We start from the raw sequence: 8,372 nt of genomic DNA on the forward strand, positions 1-8,372 counted from the left end.
AGGGAGTTGCCCCTCGCGTGCATACGAGCCGCTTCACGTAAACACGGCAGGTGCGTATGCGCGCAGGTCCCTGTGCAGAATCTTAAGTACCTTATGCAAAGTGTATGTTTGCTGGGGAGCACGCTGATGATGAGCGGCTCATTATGGCAACAGCAGCGGCAGCATCGCATAATCAAAGCCTGGGGGTACGTATTAATTATCCTTTTGAATAGTGATGAAATTTTAAAAAGCTTTCTCCTTAAGGCTCACATCACAGCGAGATGAAACAAAGCACAGCACAGCTTGCGCGCCCGGGCCCACATGTGTTTTTACATCTGTTCAGGATATTTCAATTTGATGCTCCACGAGCTGAGTGCCGAGATTAAAGGATAATCACGTGTCAGCCAAGCGCGGCGCCGTCGCTTCTCCACGGCGGATTTCAGGAGGAGCTAGCTAACAGCGTGCTAACTAACTAACCCTCGACCCCGCCCTGCACTCGGAGGGGGCGGTTGACTTGTATCGTGATTTGCTTGGAAGAAATATTCAGGAGCTGATTTTTCTTTTTCGCTGTCTTTAAGGAACATGATTGCAGATTGTTTGGCCATCTATAATTTAGAGGGGAGGGCGAGTTGCAGTCTGTACTTGATGGCGGCTCCCATCGCCGACACTCATCGGACTCTTACCGGCAGCTGGGTCAACAAACAGTTGACAAATCCTCCAAAATATTAGCGCCTGAGCTCCAGTGAAAGGAAATCTGAATGCTTCGGCGTACCAAGAGATTTTGGACATTTCCAACATTGTGGGAGCAGTTTGGAGATGGCCCCTTCCTGTTTCAACAGGACTGTGCATCAGTGCCCAACTCAAGGTTCATAAAGACACGGAGGAGAGAGTTTAATGTGGATGAACTTGACTGGCCGGCCAGAGTCCTGACCTCAACCCTATAGAAGACTTTACGGATGAATAGAGTGAAGACTGAGAGCCGGGCTCACCGTGCGACCTCACAAATGCGCTTCTGGAAAAATGGTCATAAATTCCCGCAATCCTTGTTGAAAGCCTTTCCACAAGACTTCAAGATGTTCTAGCAGCAAAGGGTGGACAGATGTCATATTAAACCTGGGATATAGTTTAAATTCATATCTGATTCAAGGCAGGTGAGCGAATACTTTTGGCAATAGAGGGTATTTTCGTGAGGTGGTACTTGGGGTTAAAGGTTTCAGAGCCGCTGCAATAGACCAATCACGGTGCTGCCTGTCCATGTGGCCAATGAGTGCGTATTGTTGCGTGTAACGCAAGGCATGAGTATGCAAATGGCCTTTTGACTTTATTGTAATAGCATACAAGCGTCTTCATTTTGAACGCGGTGACATGTTTGCAGTAATGAGTTCCGAGGTCATGAGGTCACTAGGCACCTGTTCCTTTTCAGAACTGTGACAGTGACAATTGTCACCTGCCACCTTCTTTATGCGATGGGTGCGAGCGAGGGAGGAAGTACTCACCTATTTAATTTGATTAGAGATCAGACGGAGGGAAGGAGTCACGTCTGCCGCCTCCTGACACCGGATGGTATAAAGAGACGTCGCCGCCACGCAGGCGTAGTAACGCCTCTAATTACTCTGAAAATGCATTTGCTGTTCTCTTTGTGAGCGTCTGACAGGTTTCCCGGCATCCCGCACTGGCGGAAATCGTGGCGTGGGCGTACGGGTTTTTTGTTGCGGTGTGTCTTTTGTGTTTACACGCTGCCGAGCACGGAGGGAACGTTGACAGCGACAGCGGAGTTTGTTTTTGTCTTCTCTTCTTGCCGGCGATCATGTGAAGGCAAACTGGAGGCTGATGAGCGTGGAGCCGCGGCTTTGTAAATAATAACCTTAAATCTGATCTCGAAATCTGTCTAATGACGAAGTAAATAGAAAGACCAACGGAGAGCGAGCGATCTAATAACCCACTCTCACGGCCGCCGCGTCATGTGTGATTCTTTCCCACAACATAATGCCGTCACGTACAGGATACTGTGTGTCTTGACTGACATGTGCACTGGCCAATGAAGCGTGAAGGCCTTTTCACACCGCACTTAGCAGTGCGCCGTCTGCGAACCCATTCGTTGTGTACGTGCTGCGAGGCACGTACACAACAGCCGGTGTTTCGTGTTTACATATATATTTGAATAAATAAAAGATTTTTCTGAAGGCACCAGTCATAAAGAAAACATTTGAGCAAGTTCTGCTTCAAGCAATGATGTCATCAAACCGTAGTCCTGCCTATTAGCGCAGCATACACAGCAAGTCAGCCATCGCGTTTTCTGTATATGCTCGCATCACGTTCTGTATACATTCACTTTTTGTGACCTTTTTTTGGGGGGGTGGTGTGGCGTGAGATTTTTCAAAGGTCAAACGTGTGCCTCGGCTCACTAAAGGTTTGGAATCCCCTGTTTTAGGATGCCAGAGGACCTGGAATAAGAGCATGCAAACCCCACACAGGAAGACCGGAGTCAGAACTCGAACCCCCCCGGCCTCGGACAGAACTGTGAGGTGGATGTGCGAACCGCTCGGCCGCCGTTCCGCCTGGTCAGTCTGCATGTCACTTGTGATGCTCAACATTTGTTTTATCGCGCGCGTTTTTAACGTTAAAGGTATGGCGCTTTCCCAGAATGAGCCGCGCGCTTCAAAGCAAACACGAGCATTCCATTGAAGGGATTTGTTTCCATTCGGCGGTTATTTGGCAAAGATGAGGCTGGATAAATATGTGATTCGCTCACGCTCGTGTCGGGAAAACCGCTGCTTTCTCCTCCTCCTCCTCCTCATCTTCTTCTTCTTCTTCTTTGAGTCTAAATAATTAAACAGAGCGAGGAAAGGCCTCTGCAGGGTTCATATCGAGTTTTCACCCGCTCGTGAGCTCGCGACAACCCAACGCCGGTGTCGGGAACTCACTCGTAAGCTTTGGAGATGATGTGAGAGCAGGTGCATTGTGCATAGATTCCGCCTCTTCCTCCCGCAGCACGGGGGGCAAAGATTTGACATATTGAAAGTCGACCGAGAGCCGAGGAAGGGAACCAATTTACTTCTCACGTTTAACGCCGGCAGCTTCGGGGGAAAGAGTGACGTTGCGTCAGATTCTTCGCGCGGAACTCTACCGCTCGAGTTGTGTACGCGAGACGGCGGCTTTGCACGCGTGACCGCGGGCCTTTATGTTAATGAACGCAACGGCGGGTCTTCCCCTACTAATACGCATCGATAAATAAATCATAGCAACTCCGCCAACGTTGCCATTTCGCCAGTCGTCGCTCGGCTTTCCATTTCGTAAACACTTAAGACGAACAATCCACCTGAGACCGCCACCGAAGCCTTTTCTCGTGCTCCATAATTAACAAGGGAAAATGTAAAGATGTAATTGCTACACTGTTGATTATCTTGATTACCATTATTAAATAGTTTTTAAAGATACATGACTCGCAGCCATATTTAGACGACCTAACTTATTCATCAGGCAGCTGTTCGCTCGGCTCACAAATGCAAAAGTAGTCGAGTAGCGTTGAAAGCGTGAGAGGGAGGAGCCAAGGATGCTCGTTTACTGCAAACAAAGTCAGAAAACACTATTCCAATGAGTCGGAATGTCGAGCGCAGACGTCTGCCGGGAACTAACAATCGACATTTTCCGTACCGCTTATCCTCACGCGGGTCGCGGGCGTGCTGGGGCCGACCACGGCTGACTCATCCGGTCGTGGAAAAAAGGATTACCGCACCCTTCAGTTTCTTGTTCGACATTCATGCTGGCAACAACTAAAGGCACACTTGTTTGGACAAATATACGGATGACAAGAAAAAGCTCAATAACTCATGAGGGTTTCATTGAAGAGCTCATATGTCGCCATTTCCAATACAATTAAGCGGAAGCATACACAGCTGAATTGTTTTCAACAGAAAAATAAGAGAAGGGAAAAAAATCCTCTGGAGCTGCACGAAAATGTATTAAAAAAAAAAAAAAAAAGGTTTTTGTGTCATAATTTACACTAATAAATGAAGAAACAAAATGTGTTAACTATGTGCATAATGATTTTGAAAAACGTTAAACTTGGAAATGTTGAAACATTTATATGGTGATGCGGAAAAATCTGTCCGATGAAAAGCCCGAAACTCCAAATATTGTGCTTTTTTTCGAAATAATTATATTTACTATGAAGAAAATAGTAAAGTGTGGCTATATGTGCTTTTCATTTTATAGCAACTGATTTTGTGTTTTTTTTTTTTTTTTTTTATTTAAATCTGAAATACATCAATAATAAATGTTCTTTTTTGTGTTTGAAAAACAGATTACAGCAGTTGGAGTAACGTGCATTTCATTGGACAGTGACCAATTTGGTTATTTTTATTGACGATGATGACACTCACAATATTTGGTCATTTGTGATTTTCACTAGTGAACATTTTGAAATTAATTATTATTATTGCTTTCACAATAGGACCAAAACAAATTTCTTTATGCTTCATTTGAATTTACAAAGTGAATCAAAATGTGGAATTAAATGCTTTTTCTCTGACTGACTGTCAATTATATTTATATGTATTCAGCACATCAGTAGTAAATATATGAATAAATATGGTGTAACAGATACTACAAATTTAAATAAAAGGGCACAGTAAATGTAAAAACGTGGGTTTATTAATATTTCCATCCATGATTTCACTTAATTCGAAGGCTCTCATCATAGCGTGGAATACATGTGAGAAAAACATGCCCAAGTAAATCCTCCGTGTGAACTGTATTGAGCGCTTGAAACGGCTTTTTGCCAGCAGTCACACTGCCCTCCACTGGTCAAATGTCGCACTACAGCGAAAGGGTTGTGCCACCGAAGGAGTTAAGAGGTCCACTTTGACGAAGCACAATGTCAACATCTTGTTCAATTCATAACAATCTGATAGCGTCCATCAGAAGGCAATGTTTTGGATTGGATGTCATTAGTTTGTGCAAGTGTACAAAACGGTCGACCGTGAAAGACAGAAAATTATTCAAATTTTTTTTTAAACCACTCAGACGCAAATTGTGGCGATAAATTAAAATATTCCAACTTCAAAGCTGATTGACAGGTGAAGTCATTTGATATGTTGCATCAAGTGAGCAAACAATACAAAGCGGATTAGTGTTAGAATTAGTTTGGTTTTGATTATGCGTCAACAATTCAGTGTTCACCATGATCATGTTTTGGGTTTTTTTTAACCAGCAAAAATGTCGCACGTCTTTTCATCAGAGTGAGCTGTCAATCTCTGCCTAGCATGCAAATGCTATGCAGCTACATGTTAGCATCATTACCATCATGCGTTTTCACAGAAACGTACAAAGTCCCAAAAGAGGAACATAATGTCACTGTCCAATAAAAAGCAAGTCTCTCCAGATTTTGACGTCGGTGACTTTGGCGAATAGCGGAGACTCCTCGTTCGCTAATGTTATTTTACCCTCTAGCTGTGCTTGAGCTCCGGATGCCGCGGTATATTCTGTCATTCTCTCACCTTTGTGGCACGGCTCCATTTTCCCCATTACATTCAAAATGTCTCCAACCCGTCCCTGAGAAGTAAATACAGGAGACGCTCAACCTCTGTTAACGTTAGCTTACCCTGTGTAGCTGCGATTTAGCTCCGGACGCTGCCGTATTTTACGCCACAGTATTTTGACACGGAAAACCGAGGCGAGTAGGGCTAAGATCATCAAACGCGCCAATCGTTTCCGCAGCGGACTCTGAAGAAAGTATTGGCGGCAGGCGAGCATACACAGTACATTAAGTGGCAAACAATAAAAAGTCACGCGGACGCCATAGAACAAGGCCTGCTCCCTCCCTAAGCAACAGTCTGGAAACACGTGGCCAAGTCTTTCATCCGGACGTTTATGGGGAAATGCGGTCTTGTTTCTGTCACAACTTTGACTATAACGTTCACTTCCTGCACACTTGCGTGCCCTCAATACGACCACAACCACTACTTTATACAGCATTTGTAGACTGTACCTTAACCTAGCCTTCACATGGACTTGAGAGGCTGGTCCCCACAATGTCAGCGCATAAAAAGATTGAAAATGCATGTTTTGTGGTATTAACCGATTGGTCGTGCCACTTTGTACTGTTGCTGGTCAGAATGTTCAGGGTACGGCAATTAGTGCCCCAGAGTCCCTGCATCCATTTTCTAAGGGCGTTTATCCTCATTAAGGTTGCGGGTAAGCTGGAGTTTTTTCAGCTGACTTTGGGCAAAAGGTGGAATGGGTGCCTGCCAATTGCAGGACGACACGTAGACAAAAACAACCATTAACATCCTGTACATCAACAATTTAGAGTCTTCAACATGCTTGTTTTAGGAATGTGGGAGGAAACGGGAGTACGAAGAAAATGCACACGAGCGCAAGGCGAACACGTAAAAGTCCACGCGGGAAGGCCCGCGTTGTCATTTGAACGCAGAACCTCTCGAGTGTGAGGCGGATGTGCGAACCACTAGCGCACCTTGCTGCCTCAGAGCCCAGCTTTAAAAACAAAAAACAAAACCCCAAAAAGTCCCGGTCACGCTACGTTTTGCTTGGCGTCAGCTGCTGCGCTAGGAGACACCGCCCGTGTTCCTCCGCTGTTCTTATCCAGCCCCACCACGGTAAGAGAAAATCAGCAGCTAATTCAGACAGTTCACAATTGCCTACACATGCCACAACATGGCACCAAAGCAGTACTTCTGTCAAAACCGTGTCATACAAGAAGATGGGTATATACCACTCTGGGCTGCTTCGTGTGTGTTGCTCGAAGGGTTCTAATTAACGTAACGTCGGTGCTAATCTCATTAGCGTGTCCAATCAGGTCCCTCTGCCGGTCTCTTATTAATATTGCAGTTGATTGATTGCGTATCAAGACACCAACGCGAGACCCCGCGATGCGTCTATTGAAACGATAGCACGTGCGGCCCGACGCCTTCGACAAACTAACCCGCGTGTAAACGTACCGAGGGCGACGAGGGTCAGGTCAGCGAGGGGAGGCGAGGCCCAGGGGGAGAGGAAAAGTCAAGACAAGTCTTTGAATCCGGCGGAATTCCTCTCCTCTTCCGCGACGCCTCCCCAGAGCCGAAAGGAAGACGGGGGCCTGTCAGGAACAAAGCTCCAAATTCACATGATATGTTTAGCTAAAAGGCTGAAAGGAGAAGTGAATCAAAGCGTAGCGGGATCAAAGCCAGCCGACAATAAAGTCAAGGCGGTTGCCATGGGAGCAGCGGGAGATGCATATCATTTATACGTCAGATAGTAGCTAGCAGCAGCGGTTTGATTGTTGTCGCGAGTCGCAGCGAGGCAGGCGCGGGTTAAGAGGAAAGGTCCGCGTCGCGCTGCGAGAGGAGTGTCGCCGCCATGTTTGCGTCTGATGTGACGCCTCAGAGTCGACACCAACACACGACGAGACGTTACGCGCGCGTCAACCCCTTAAATATCGCCGCCGCGCAAACCGGCGCCGGGCTAAACATTTGTTTTGCATCTCGCAAAAAGGTCAAAGGTCGTCATTACTTTTGGAGCGTGATATCAAACGGTTAACGTTTATTTCCGTTTCATACGGCGACGGCGTCGTCAACGTGGGGGACGTCGACGCGCACGCGCACACAAAAAAAACTATTTGCACCTTTACAAAGCCGACACGTTGTTTTCACATTTGCGCGCATTTACAGCACAACGAATGCGCCAGATGATGTTTGTACACGTTAACAGTTGTTTTAACACGCACACACCCTTTATCGCATACATGCATGCAAACGTGTATTGTATTTGTGTGTGTGTGTGTGTGTGTACATTTATAGGTCTGCATAGTGTACCAGTATTTCACAACCTTTGTTGAGCTAAAGCACATAGTTTACATTCTGCCCCCCAAAAAATGTTTCAAAAGGTAGACACAGGTTATTTATTTACCTGCTGCCGTCTAGCGGAATTAAAAACAATCATAATCATTGTTCTGCCTGTCACTAAAGGTCAGTGGCACAGATGGATCAACAAAGATGTATTCTTTGGATGTACGATGAAGTTAAATTGGATCATTTCCCACAGCACACCTGATGATCTCAGAGTAATATCGATATGGAGATATTATGGTGTTGTTGTTTACAGGTCAACGTATGGGAAAATTAGTGGCAATATTTTTGTGAGCCCTTCCTTGCATTTGCACATTTAGTGGGCATTTTTTTAAACTGTATTTTTGAAATGTAGATAGTTTTTCACATTTACACATATGTAGAACTATGGATGTTTTTATGTAAGAGTATTTCCAATGATCAGCAGATGTCGATGCATAAGCATGTCAGCGTGATTGCATCTTTGTACATTTACAAAAGTGTGCACACCCCTTTTTGTGCTTTGCCTTTGTACAAATTGACAAATACTTCCCTTTTTGCAGATTCTCC

The sequence above is a fragment of the Phyllopteryx taeniolatus genome, chromosome 12, assembly GCF_024500385.1.
Source record: "Phyllopteryx taeniolatus isolate TA_2022b chromosome 12, UOR_Ptae_1.2, whole genome shotgun sequence".
Lineage (NCBI taxonomy): Eukaryota > Metazoa > Chordata > Actinopteri > Syngnathiformes > Syngnathidae > Phyllopteryx > Phyllopteryx taeniolatus.